Source organism: Rhamphochromis sp. 'chilingali', assembly GCF_963969265.1.
Source record: "Rhamphochromis sp. 'chilingali' genome assembly, chromosome: 1".
NCBI classification, from domain to species: Eukaryota; Metazoa; Chordata; class Actinopteri; order Cichliformes; family Cichlidae; genus Rhamphochromis; species Rhamphochromis sp. 'chilingali'.
This window is the reverse complement of record NC_137929.1, coordinates 2,727,503-2,740,993: the sequence shown is the minus strand read 5'-3', so window position 1 is coordinate 2,740,993 and position 13,491 is coordinate 2,727,503.

Genomic DNA, 13,491 nt, shown 5'->3' with positions numbered 1-13,491 from the left:
TAATCACACTCTAGATCTTGTTTTAACATATGGCATAGAAACTGAACATTTAACAGTGTTTCCTGAAAACCCTCTCCTGTCTGATCATTTCCTGATAACATTTACTTTTACAATAATTGATTACACAGCGGTGAAGAGTAGACTTTATCAAAGTAGATGTCTTTCTGAAAGCACTGTAACTAAGTTTAAGAATATAATCCACCCACTGTTATCATCTCCAATGCCCTGTACCAACACAGAGCAAAGCAGCTATCTGAACGCTACCCCAACAGAGGTCGATTATCTTGTTAATAATTTCACCTCCTCACTACGTACGACTCTGGATACTGTAGCTCCTGTGAAAACTAAGGCCTCAAATCAGAAGTACCTGACTCCGTGGTATAATTCTGAAACACGTACCCTAAAGCAGATGACTCGTAATCTGGAGAGGAAATGGCGTGTCACAAATCTAGAGGATCATCATTTAGCCTGGAGAAATAGTTTGCTGCTTTATAAGAAAGCCCTCCGCAAAGCCAGAACATCTTACTATTCATCACTGATTGAAGAAAATAAGAACAACCCTAGGTTTCTCTTCAGCACTGTAGCCAGGCTGACAAAAAGTCAGAGCTCTTTTGAGCCAACCATCCCTTTAACGTTAACTAGTAATGACTTCATGAACTTCTTCACAAATAAAATTTTTATCATTAGAGAAAAAATTACCAATAATCATCCCACAGATGTAATATTATCTACAGCTACTCTTAGTACCATTGATATTAAGTTAGACTCTTTTTCTCCAATTGATCTTTCTGAGTTAACTTCAATAATTACTTCCTCCAAACCATCAACGTGTCTTTTAGACCCCATTCCTACAAAACTGCTCAAAGAAGTCCTGCCATTAATTAATTCTTCGATCTTAAATATGATCAACCTATCTCTAATAATCGGCTATGTACCACAGGCCTTCAAGCTGGCTGTAGTTAAACCTTTACTCAAAAAGCCATCTCTAGACCCAGCAGTCTTAGCTAATTATAGGCCAATCTCCAACCTTCCTTTCATATCAAAAATCCTTGAAAGAGTAGTTGTCAAACAGCTAACAGATCATCTGCAGAGGAATGGTTTATTTGAAGAGTTTCAGTCAGGTTTCAGAGCTCAGCACAGCACAGAAACAGCTTTAGTGAAGGTTACAAATGATCTTCTTATGGCCTCTGACAGTGGACTCATCTCTGTGCTTGTCCTGCTAGACCTCAGTGCAGCGTTCGATACTGTTGATCATAATATCCTATTAGAGCGATTAGAACATGCTGTAGGTATTACAGGTACTGCACTGCAGTGGTTTGTATCATATCTATCTAATAGACTCCAATTCGTGCATGTAAATGGAGAGTCCTCTTCACACACTGAGGTTAATTATGGAGTTCCACAGGGTTCAGTGCTAGGACCAATTCTGTTTACATTATACATGCTTCCCTTAGGCAGTATCATTAGAAGACATAGCATACATTTTCACTGCTATGCAGATGACACCCAGCTCTATCTGTCCATGAAGCCAGATAACACACACCAATTAGTTAAACTGCAGGAATGTCTTAAAGACATAAAGACCTGGATGGCCGCTAACTTTCTGCTTCTTAATTCAGATAAAACTGAGGTTATTGTACTCGGCCCTGAAAATCTTAGAAATATGGTATCTAATCAGATTCTTACTCTGGATGGCATTACCTTGGCCTCCAGTAACGCGGTGAGGAACCTTGGAGTCATTTTTGACCAGGACATGTCCTTCAACGCACATATTAAACAAATATGTAAGACTGCTTTCTTCCATTTGCGCAACATCTCTAAAATTAGAAATATCCTGTCTCAGAGTGACGCTGAACAACTAGTTCATGCATTTATTACTTCCAGGCTGGACTACTGTAATTCATTATTATCAGGATGTCCAAAAAACTCACTGAAAAGCCTTCAGCTAATCCAAAATGCTGCAGCAAGAGTCCTGACAGGGACTAGAAAGAGAGAGCATATTTCTCCTGTTTTGGCTTCCCTTCATTGGCTTCCTGTTAAATCCAGAATTGAATTCAAAATCCTGCTCCTCACATACAAGGTCTTAAATAATCAGGCCCCATCTTATCTTAATGACCTTGTAGTACCATATCACCCTATTAGAGCGCTCCGCTCTTGCTCTGCAGGCCTACTTGTTGTTCCTAGAGTATTTAAAAGTAGAATGGGAGGGAGAGCCTTCAGTTTTCAGGCCCCTCTTCTGTGGAACCAGCTTCCAGTTTGGATTCGGGAGACAGACACTATCTCTACTTTTAAGATTAGGCTTAAAACTTTCCTTTTTTCTAAAGCATATAGTTAGGGCTGGACCAGGTGACCCTGAATCCTCCCTTTGTTATGCTGCAATAGATGTAGGCTGCCGGGGGATTCCCATGATGCATTGAGTTTTTCCTTTCCAGTCACCTTTCTCACTCACTATGTATTAATAGACCTCGCTGCATTGAATCATATCTGTTATTAACCTCTGTCTCTCTTCCACAGCATGTCTTTATCCTGTCTTCCTTCTCTCACCCCAACCGGTCGCAGCAGATGGCCGCCCCTCCCTGAGCCTGGTTCTGCCGGAGGTTTCTTCCTGTTAAAAGGGAGTTTTTCCTTCCCACTGTCGCCAAAGTGCTTGCTCATAGGGGGTCATATGATTGTTGGGTTTTTCTCTGTATCTATGAAGCGCCTTGAGGCGACTTTTGTTGTGATTTGGCGCTATATAAATAAAATTGAATTGAATTGAATTGCTTTTCATCCAATTGGTTCACCCCAACGCGAAGCTTCTTGAAGCTTCATTTGCTCTAGCAGGACACCTACTGGACGTAAAAATATTAGTTGGCATGAATTTGAAGAGTGTGGCCTTTTGCACACAGCCTGTAAATGTCAACAACAAAAGGAGTGTGTAAAACACCTATAGTGTAGTGATGCAGTGTACTGTGTATATTTATACTGGCAGTGTGGAAAATGATTATTTGCGGCAAAGTTCGAACCGCTTCATGAACCAGTCATGTGGTACAGCCGGGCAGCGAGGCTTCGGACGTCATCATTTTCAGCTCCTCCCATAAATGAAGCAAGCCTCGATACGCGCTTCGCGGAAACGCCCCCTCCATTACTCGACACACGCTTCGAAGCCCCGATACAGAACGTCACATCACTAGTGTCCAGCCACCTCCCGTGCCTGTCCCAGCACCTAGGCTGAGGGCGGCCAGGATCCGGCCTGACCCCCCTAGAGACTCAGCTGAGGCTCTCCAGCCAGTGCCCTCACGCTCTGGAAGCACGGAAGAGCCAATCAGTCCACCACTTCATCCACCACCTGATCCAGCCTTTCACGCACTAGCTTTATCCCTGGTTAGGCTGGCTGAAGTGTCCCCTGCTCAGGCACCAGCTTTACTAGCCCAGGCTGTAGCTTTATCTCCCTGTCTAGCCCAGTCTGTAGCTCAGCCATCAGCCACACCAACCTCAGCTCCGTCATCAGCCACGCCTGCCTCTGTTCCTCCCTTAGCATCTCCACTCCAGTCAGTTCCCTCACCTGCTGTTCAGCTTTCCCTCCAGTCAGTTCCCTCACCTGCTGTTCAGCTTTCCCTCCAGTCAGTTCCCTCACCTGCTGTTCAGCTTTCCCTTCAGTCAGTTCACTCACCTGCTGTCCAGTCACCTCCTGTAGCTCAGTCCCCTCCTGTCCTCCAGTCACTTCCTGTAGCTCAGTCCCCTCCTGTCCTCCAGTCACCTCCTGTAGCTCAGTCCCCTCCTGTCCTCCAGTCACCTCCTGTAGCTCAGTCCCCTGTCCAGTCAGTCCAGTCTGCTCCTGTCCCCCAGTCACCTCCTGTAGCTCAGTCCCCTGTCCAGTCAGTCCAGTCGCCTCCTGTTTCCCAGTCGCCTGTCCACCATCCTGTTCGGTTCCCGGACCTGCAGCCACAGCACCCAGAGCCAGCTGTGAGCTCTCCTGCTTCTCAGCCAGGGGTTTCCGCACCCGCTGGCCCGGCCGCTCCTCAGCCAGGGGTTTCCGCACCCGCTGGCCCGGCCTGTCTCCAGCCAGAGGCTTCAACTTCGCCTGGTCAGGCCTCTGCCTCAGCTGCACCCACGCCCGGCCTCTGCCTCAGCTGCACCCACGCCCGGCCCGGCCTCTGCCTCAGCTGCACCCACGCCCGGCCCGGCCTCTGCATCGCCTTCAACGTCGCCCGGTCTGGCGTCGGCCTCTGCTTCTGCTCCGCCTGGTCCGGCTCCAGCCTCAGAGCCTCCGTCCTCGTCTGGCCCAGCCTCAGAGCCTCCGTCCTCGTCTGGCCCAGCCTCAGAGCCTCCGTCCTCGTCTGGCCCAGCCTCAGAGCCTCCGTCCTCGTCTGGCCCAGCCTCAGAGCCTCCGTCCTCGTCTGGCCCAGCCTCAGAGTCTTCGTCCTCGTCTGGCCCAGCCTCGACTTTGGCTTTTGTTTCACCTGCTGCAGCTCCAGCCTGTGCTTCGCCTGGTCCGGCCCCGTCGTCGCCTGGGCCGGCCTCGTCTGGTCCTGTGCCCACCGGGCCGTGGCCAGCACGCCTAACACTGGAGAGCCGCCGCTGCCTTCCACGCGGTCGGCCCCCTGAACTGCTCCGTCGTCTCCTTCGCCGCCGCCGTTGCCTTCCGCACGGTCGGTCCACCGGAACAGTCTCGTCTCGACCGCCGCAGCCACCTACCGGACCGGCTCAGTGGTCGCTGCTGCCTTCCACGTGGCCACCCACCTGACCTGTCTCATCTCGGCCTCGGGCCACGTGGCCACCCACCTGAACTGTCTCTGTGTGGACTCCGTCCCTCCGTCCTGGGCCCCCTCCGCCCGCCCTGTTCTGGTTCTTTTTCTTTTGGCCGTCGGGTGCCGGCCTTTGAACGGGGGGGTACTGTCAGGGTTCCTGGGTCGGTGACCCAGTATTTTCAGTTCACGTTCACTGTTTATCTACTGCCTGTTCCACTTCCTGTTTTATTGTGTTAGCCTTGGTCTGTGTGCATTATGTTCAGTCCTCTTCCCATTATCATTAGTTCATTATGTTCAGCTGTGTACTCACCGGTCTCTCATTATCATCATTATCACCAGTCTGTGTATTTAAGCCCTCTGTTCTACCCATTCAGTGTCGGGTCATTGATGATGTACGTCTGATGTCTATGTCGTCTGTATGTTCAGTCAGTCAGTCCTTTGGTCATTCATTCATTCAGTCAGCCAGCCATTTCCTCCCTCTGTACTGTTTGCTCGCTCCTTCGGCAATAAACATCCACCTTCACCTACCTGCCTGTGAGTCCAGCGTTTGGGTCCTCCTTCTCTCATCCACGACACTACCTCTGACAAGAACAAAGTCTTTGGAACATTTGGAGAACACGTTTAGGAAAGTAACATCCTGGTAGAACATTTTCTTAAAGCAGAGCAGAGCTGCAACATAACTGTGAGGATTCAGAAGAATAAAGTCAGAATACTTTATTATTATGAAGACTAAAGTGCGCCTTAATGCTGCAGATGAACACACATGTTCTTTGTGAAAGCATGTGTGAGCACAGCTGACGTGCACCACACTGACCCCACTCGCCCCATTTCTTCATCCACTTCTTGCTCTTGTGCTTGAAATGAGACGCAGCAAAAGTCAGAGGCTCTAAAATCCACAAAAAGGGGGCTCGTTAGATCAGGATACTGGATGTGATCCATAGAAAACATGGATAATACACCACTTTATTTGAAGCATCTGTAGCACTGCCTCAGTTCTGGATGTTTCCACAGACTCCTCTGTGCACCTAAAGAAAGGTCAAAGGTCAGCAGCACATGTAGTTGGGACAATTCTTCAGTCGCACAAACTACACAATCATTTTCCTCCAATGACGACTTTTCACTTGCAGAAATGGTCCTGTGTGATTTCCAGGCTGTGATATAAAAACTAGTTCCTAATGGCAGCGACTCACTCAGTAAACATGTGTTTCCTTCACCAACCTCACACACAGATCCAATAAGATCAGGAAGTGGGCAGTATAGTACAATATGTGTTATTTTGTTCTGCACTGCCCAAACTAAAGATCTGCTGAAGTGTTGGAAATAATCCAGATGTTTATTTTGGACGATACAGCAGAAGATCAGACATGAAAGTGGAGATAACACAGAAGACCTGCAGCAAAGGTCAGAGGTCAGCCTGGGCCCCTGGATTCAACAATGAGCCAATGATCATCAAGCAGTGACTAAAGCAGAGCCCTGACGTTCTGACATTCATCACACAGTCAGAACAAATGTCTGCTGATGACTTCATCTCATGAAACGACTGATAGATGTCAGTTCATTGATCAGCTGAGCTGCTGATCTTCATCGTCACAGAAACATTCAGCTTGTTTCAATCAGTAAATAACTCCCACTACTCCCAGTTTGAACTGTTCCCACTCAAAATGCTGTGAGAACAATGATCATTGTAGGACTTCACAAACATCACGTGTTGTTTTCCACATGTAAGATCAGCAAACACACAGAAACTTCCTGTTGCCACACACGGCCTCCAAAATCTCTTCCACGCTTTCTGTCTGAAGTCCACTCTCTGTGTCGGATCCACAGGAAACAACAAGATCTTATTAACATGGTTTTCAATGTGTCTCCTTCCAAAAAGTCCAACCAATGAACAAATGTGTGTATTTGTGGAGGCCGAACAAAAGCATGACACATTTCTCTGTTTCTATAAACTGGAGTCAAACACAAACATGAAGAGTTTCACTGACAGACTCCAAAATGCCCCCACAGTGGATCAAAGGGAAATCCTACAGTGTGGCCAGAGACTCTTAATGGCTCCAACATCAACACATCCACAATGTTGGATCCAGTTCTGCCTCACAGAGTTACTAAGACACACCCTCTGCCAGCATCACAACAGCTCCACCTGCTTCACCTGCCTCCTCAGCATCTGTACACCTGAAGAGAAAAGAAAGGCTCCAACAGCTCAAATCTACAAAGGATTCATGAAGTTTCATCCAACAATAACATGTTTGCCTTCCACAGTGTGCTGTTAGACACCACTGTACCTCTGCCATTTCAAAAAGAGCAGCTTGGGAACATTTTGGCTCCAAACACTTTGTGTTTAAGTTCTTTGTTTTCTTTGTGAAGCCGACAACATCTGGAGCTTTGTGACTCATAGAAACATCATTTTGTTCTTTAGATGACAGCAGATTGGGACTGAATAATCAATCACTATCAAACCAATAAAGACAAACATGCTGATTTTACAGGAACTTTGTTGGAGAAGCTGCAAAGACATGAAACTGGTGGAGATCCCAAACCAGTTGATAGTGCTGGTTATTCCAAATAAAGCTGTTTCCCTTTGAGATGAAATGACTTTGTGTCCTGATATATAATAAAGATGTTGTTGTTTTTGAGCCCCTGTATTAAAAGTAGTTTAAAGTCGGCTTGAGTTTGATGTCTTTATGTCAAAGCTGCTCATGATGTTGAGCTGCTGATGGAATAAAAACAATATAAAAGCATGTAGTCCAGACTTAAATGTAGCCTGTTGTTAGCTGAGGTCCACACACAGTGTTTGACAGTGTAAAGTGTGTGAAAGGGCTGCTGGTGGAGCTCACTAGGATGAGCAGGTGACCACGAGGTGGAGAGCAGCTGGCCTGGCTTTGACCCGGGCCACGCCCCCTTTCTCTCTGCTTTGCTGTCACTTATCTTCACTGCTCTGTCCAATAAAGCTGAAAAAGGCCCCGAATCAAAGAAATCTGCTGCAGCCTCTGAAACGTCTTCTGTTTCCTTCCCGACGGCTTTTTCACCGTCAGCCCATCAGACAGTCCAGCAGCATTTATGATGATGTCATGATGTTGAAGAGGCTGCTACGGTGGCCTCCCATGACCCCCAGCCTCATCACAGCTGAGATGCAGACATTTGAAAACATTCAGCAGACAACTGAATAACAGTCCAACACAACAGTCTGTGTGCAGACACACACTGACCTTTCATATAGTCAAAGGAGTCAATCAAACACAGCTGGTTGAGTCATTTCTCTGTGAGTCTAAAGTGAATCTAGTATTTGAAAGTCCACTTCCTGTATTTGTTGTTGAAGACTTCTTCAGCTTCTTCTCAAGGACATCAGCTGCTTGTTTGGCAGCAGAGGCAGTTAAGAAGCTTCCTGAAAAACACTGAACAGTGAGTTCACTGTGGCATATGACAGATTCAGCTTTCTGTGTGCAAATGTGTCTGTGTCGACCTTTCAAATGCTGTTGAATCCAAAACATCAGCGGCTCCTCGGCTGCTCACTTCATGCACTTCTGTCTGTGTGACAGTCCAATGACATCACAGCTGTTTCCAGCCCCAGTGTCTCAGGACTGGACACCTTTAAACATGTCGAGGATCAAACAGCGTCCAGCTAAACACACATGAAACTATCAGAGCTGACAATCATTCCAATAACATCTAATGGTTCATGTATGTAGACACAGGACTACAAGGAAATGGCTCTCAGCATCTGGCTGTGGGAACACATGAGTCCCTGTTTGTGTTCAGATTGTGTGCATGTTTTAGACGTGTGTCACATGTAGAAACACAACAATCCCACAATGACACACAGATGTGTTTGACACAGCTGTGCAGCTGTAAGTTGTTTCTAATGATTCATTGAAGCTCTTCTAACATTCTGGAGACGATCAGTACATGAATCTGTTCAACACGACAACAATTTGACTTCAGTGTGAACGTTTGCATTAAATAACCTTCTTCATCCAGCTGACAGCATCTTCATCCTATGATGTGAACAGTTCCTCCTGTTGATGACAAACCTCTGACAGGATCTGCTTGAGGAGCTTTTTCATGTGCAGCTCTCTGAGCTCAGGGCTGAGCTGCTGTTTCATCTTTAAGAGCTGCTGCCTCCTCGCCGGACTTGTTCTCCTCTTCTTCTCCTAATGACACCATTTCTGCTTCATATAAAATTCAATAAAGATGCTGACATGTATCTGTAGCAACAACATCATTGAATCTAGAACAACTGGAGCCAAACCAGTGGCTCTGCTGGGATCACTGGTGAGCCAACACTTCCTTGTTGATGCAGATTTCAGGGCTTCCTTTTGCTCCTCCGTTATAACTGTTCTCTCTTCTCAACACATGATGACACAAAGGAATCAGCAGTGACAAAGATGATGCTGAAGAGAAGCACACACTTCACACATATAACAGAGCAGTGCAGTTACACACACCTCTGCTCGACATCAGGCCTCAAACAAAGACACAAAACACTAACTTGACTCTAAACAGAAGAAACGAGCAGCTGTTTCTGTTCTGTGCTTATTTATATTTGACACACATGCTTCTCTTTGTGCAAACACACATCGCACTATAAGGGTAACCTCGCACACAATGATTGGACAGCACAGTGATGATGCTGGGAGATCCTATACGCAGCAACACAGAAACACTGAGAACTTTAAACAATGATGGAAAGTGTTATAAATGACTTGTTGGCCTCTGATCTGTCACAAACAGCTGAAACGTGTCTCTCATGAGTCACATGAAGGTTTTTGACAGAAAGGACAAAAAGTAGCTGAGGGACATTAAAATGTGTTTTCAACAGAGACAAGAACATGAATATAACAGAACAGGTAAATGAACATGTTTCAAGTAAACAGCTGGACTGATCAGGTCCAAACACAGAGTGATAAACTTGTCAAACAGCTGTCATATCTTTATATAGAAGCTCTTTATAAATGCTGCTCACTGCAGTCTGTTTACTAATAATGTCAAAGTGTTAGAAACACAGAAACATCAGAATGGTCTTTGTTCACAGAAACCTGTCTGGGATCCTTTGTTGTTCTTTTGATGCAGAGTTACATTATAAATATAAAGAGTTATTTCAGAGTCTCATCAGTTTTCCTGCATGTCTTTATTTAACACATCAGCAGGGCTGAAGCTCTCATGTTAAACACACACTGATCTATGGACACGTTCATGTGTTTCTAACAGAACCAGGCTGTTATCAGCCTGCACTAACATTATGTCACACACACTGAATGTAACAGTGACAGTTTACATCATCACACAATCAGCTGTGATTGTTTCACTGTCATCAAACGAGTCAACAGGAAGTAGAATCAATAGAAACCAATCATTTCCTGACAGCATGTCTGATGGAAATAAGTGCAGATTATGTATGAAGTCTAACTGCACACAGTAACTGTGTTACAATAAGGACTTAACAGCGCCCTCTGCTGGAGTGTTTCAGTACTGCGTTAACTACAATACACCACCTCCTCCTCACACCACCTGCTACAGCTCTACTCTTCTATGACTACAGTCATCCACAGCACTGATGTGAGGTCACATGGTTCATATGTAAGGAGCACAGCTGACCTCAGGTCAGTTTAATGACTGTGAGCAGCAGCTGTGTTATTGTCACTGTGACAGGGAGACACTCTCAGACACAGCGCTCATGTCAGCTTGTTCTCATGCAGGAGGATCAGGAGCTCCATGTTTGTCTTTCTGTTTGAATCATGATGTGTTTGTGCCATCAGAGTCTGTCATGAGTACTCAGGGTTTCACAGCAGCTCTTCTGGATGCTGACGAGGACTCCAACCTCATGTTTCACCTCTCTGAGCTTCTGATGTCTGTGAACACTCGTGTTTCTTCTCTGGGCTCATCTGGACAAAAACACCTTTCTGTGTTTGGCTGCAGCCTCATTCTGACTGACAGGAAGTGTGTTATCCATGAGCTGCACTTCTGTGAGGAAGTTTCCTGCTGTGTTTCCTGTCTGTGGACAAACACGAGTGTTCCAGCTGAGGACTTGGTTCCTTCCACCTGTCCATACAGGACATCACGCTGTCTGCAGCTCTGTAAATGCAGCTCCAGGTCCTTCCACGTGCTGCTCTGTATTTGTGCAGTTTGTAGTGTGTCCTGGGAAACGTAGCACACATGGTGTTCTTCTGCTGTTTCCTCCTTTCACTGAGTGTGAAACACTGACGCTGTGCTGTTGTTCACAGAGGGGAGCTGATTCTAGCTGCAGCTGGACTCTGTCATCTAACTGAATGTGTTGGTGCTGATCACGGGGCTCTGAGGGGGGAGCAGCAGGAGGACTCTGGATGCTGACGTCAGTGTATCTGTGGAAGCTCCCACAGCGTGTCTGTCATTCAATATTGTGCTGTATATTGTATCTATGCAAAGATGAACAGACTGTGTGTTCACTGGTCTCTGTGCTGCAGCTCTGATGTCATCATCACTCCCTCCTCCACCCTCAGCAGTCCCAGCATGCTGCTGTGGTGCACCCCACCCTCACTCTACACCTGAGCCACAGACCACACCCTCCACCTCAATATACACCACAGTTTTCTCTGCTGTGGAAATGAGATCAGGAGGAAATCATCATTATTATTATTTAATAAACGCTCACATTAATGTGGGCTTATTTGTTTCATATTAGAAACATTAGTTGAGTGTTTTTAGTATAAAATGGTCAAAGTCCCTCTTTTTGCTCCTCCCCTCACCTGTGGATGGACGGTGCTGTTACCGTGGTGACAGCTTGGATGTGTTTCAGTCCTGCCTGGTTATCACTGCAGGAATCTTTCACATTTATTACAGGTAATAACTCTGATTTTTCTGTGTATTATGAACCAAATGTATCCTGATACACACAGAGATGGATGAGCAGAGGTCACATGATGAAAGAACAAACATGGAGTCTTTGATTTATTTAGATATTTATTGATGAATGCAAACAAACCTGACACTGAACCATCGTCCAGCAGAACAAACCTGATCACATGACCTGCTGACCCAAACAGTGAAAAGCTCCATGGCAACAACAACAAACAGCCTCACATATGTTAACAGAGGCTGTTAGAAGCACAGAGTCTTTACAGTCTTTCTCCTGTTTGGACACAGATCTCTGCACATCTTCATCACAGTTACTCACAGACGTGCAGAGTGTGTGGATATCAAAGCTAAGTTTCCACCATGTTTGTAGTCTGTACTGGGACTCATGGAGCATCTCTCTATGAGCACTCAGTGCTTTAAACAGTGAGTCCCAGTTTAACCAGCAGCCTTCACACCACACATCACACAGACATGGAAACTTCAAACCTCAGACTGAAGACACCATCAGAAATAAACAGATTGTGATGAAGATGAAGAACTGGACCAGTTTGCTGTGGTTTCTTCTGTTCCTGTCAGAAATAAGAGTCTGGCAGCACTTTGCTCTCCTTCCACATGTTTAAGGAGGAAGTGAAGAAGAGCGAGTGAGTCGTCTTCCTCTGTGGGCCCAACATCAGGCAGCAGCCACGTATTTTTAAAAACCCAGCACACTGCTTCAGAAACACTGAGTCCAGGTGACCAGAGTCATGTGATCAGTGAGGTCTTCACTCAGGACGTCACTGCTTCAGGACCTGATTCAGAGGTTTATAAGGACGTGGATCATTGGTGCTGATGTTGTGTGAGAGCTGGTGAACCATGGGGAACATAAATAACAACCAGGCCATCAGCAGTTCTACCCCCAGCTCTAACACCTACATAATACACTATACATATAGTTATTGTTAAGGTTCAAATATTGAGGAAGGAGAGTACAAACAACCAGGTCCAGAAGAGCTTGGTCAAACAATTGATTTTAATGAACACAGGCGTGGGGGGACCAGCGCCGTACGCAGACAGCGCTGATCTCCGACTAATCAAAGCATAAACAGATATTTTATACCATCGGGGTTTGAATTTAATGACGCCCCTTCAACGTCACACAGATACATACATACATACGTCAAATCAAAACCACAATGACTTTTAACACAGTTTGAAAAGAACATTATCTCTATCTTCATGGCAGATGTTTCCTGTCAACCTTTTGACTGCCGCTTCTCCAAAACCACAGACCATGCTCTGCAGTAAGATACCACTTCTGCACGCCCACAGTTGCAAGCAAACATGATTAACCTCTCACCTATAACTGAATGTATCTACTATGTGTGTGTCTGTGTGTGTCACGACCTCACTTGGCACTCTGTGTCACCTCTCACCTACTAACGCTCGCAGTCAAACAGAGGCCACTCTCAAATGTGTCAGCAGTTTACTAAAACTATATATGTAGTATATTGAATAAATGTTTTAATCAAGAACCTCTACTAGAAGCTTAATAAAAGAATATAAAAGTATAAAAGATAATAATGAACAACCTGGTTATTCAAATAGCATCATCCAAACAGCTCCTCAGAATAAGCTGCACTTACACTCTGCTTTTAGTTTCACTTTTGCAAAAGCACGCTCTGCAAACCTGCAGTTTCCTGTCAAGACTTTGCACAGAGTGTCCTCAGAATCAACAGAATCAGCCCATACACACTTAAGATTATAACAAGCATTCAAAAGCATTTAAGATCATAGATTCAACTCAACAGTTTAAAGTGGTTATAACTGCACCTGTAGTAAAGGCTAATTGGGTACCAAAATGTTTCAACATCTGAATGCAATATCAATGCTGTAGATTATATTATTAATGCAATGGTAATGATGATGATTATTAACAGTAGCAACAAAATAA